General features: G+C 42.0%; 1 non-coding gene across 1 annotated transcript; it reads right to left on the reverse strand.

Annotated features, from left to right (window-relative positions):
• Positions 1 to 311: 311 nt before the first annotated feature.
• Positions 312 to 418, reverse strand: LOC115801516 (U6 spliceosomal RNA). The gene has a single exon (XR_004021820.1). It is a non-coding gene; the product is annotated as a U6 spliceosomal RNA (small nuclear RNA).
• Between the last annotated feature and the right edge of the window lie 740 nt (positions 419 to 1158).

Genomic DNA, 1158 nt, shown 5'->3' on the forward strand with positions numbered 1-1158 from the left:
CGTGCAATGAACTTCATCAACAATTAGGAAAACCTTTATGTAGATCAAAGAAGTGTTGATGGAAATTATTTGGTGGTTTGAAGACCCACTCCCTACCCGCACGCCCCCTTTGACTCTGCCATTGCTGCCACCTCTGCAAAGCACTGGGCTAGGAGTCAGGTGACCTTCTTCAGCTCTCTCTCTCTCTCTGCAATTCTTGTTTCACGTCTTTGAGCAAGTCATATGGCCTCTTTGTTTATCCTTTTTTTTTCCTTACCTGATTACTGGAAATTTCTAAAGTGGAGCTGATAGTGTTGTCAAATTTGAAAAAAAAATATATGGAATGCTTCACAAATTTGCGTGTCATCCTTGCACAGGGGCCATGCTAATCTTCTCTGTATCGTTCCAATTTTAGTATATGTGCTGCCGAAGTGAGCAGCATATTGCCTCTTTGAACTTCAGTTTCCTTATCTGTAAAATTTTGGTTAAAGAGTGCTTATTCTACCTACTTGCCAGGGAATTTGGAAGCTATAACACGCTGTATCAACATAAAACATTATTATTACCATTATCTAACACGTTGTATGATTTCAGTTTAGTGTTTTATCTTGCTCAAGAAGGACAGCTCCCTCCCCCATCTTTTAAAAGTGGACTAGAGATAATAAATCCAAAGGAGTGAATTTCTAATTGTAAAATTTCTAGTACTGTGGCCCTAAGATAGTCTTGCTCTTTGAGAGTAGGGAGAACTTCCTGGTGTCCCTAAAACAAGTGTAATTTCAGCAGTTGAGTATTTTGCTTACATCTCAGGCTGCCTCTGATTCACACTCCTGAAGGCTCACTTCAGGCCTGTGGGTGGCTTAGAAATTTGTTTTAGAAACAAGGTTTATGTGTCAATTGCACTTCCTCTGTGGTTCTCTCATTGTCTATTTCTGACAATATTTGCATGAAACCAGATATTTGATTTCGAGAACAGCTGTTTTTACAATTCGTTTCCCATCTGAATCTACAGTGTTCCGCCTGGGCTGGAAGAGCTTCTCTGCTCAGCCAGAGTGGGGATGCGAGCAGCAGGGGGAGGGGAGGCTTGGTGGCGATGTTTACGAATACAAACAAGTTTGCGGGGGGCATCCAGCCTCAGAGGAAGATGTGATGAGTGTGGAAGCCTTGGGTAACTAGTGCTGT

The sequence above is a fragment of the Delphinapterus leucas genome, chromosome 16 (assembly GCF_059928025.1).
Source record: "Delphinapterus leucas isolate spDelLeu-1000000601 "Yukka" chromosome 16, BTC_Dleu_Yukka2, whole genome shotgun sequence".
Classification (NCBI taxonomy): Eukaryota; Metazoa; Chordata; class Mammalia; order Artiodactyla; family Monodontidae; genus Delphinapterus; species Delphinapterus leucas.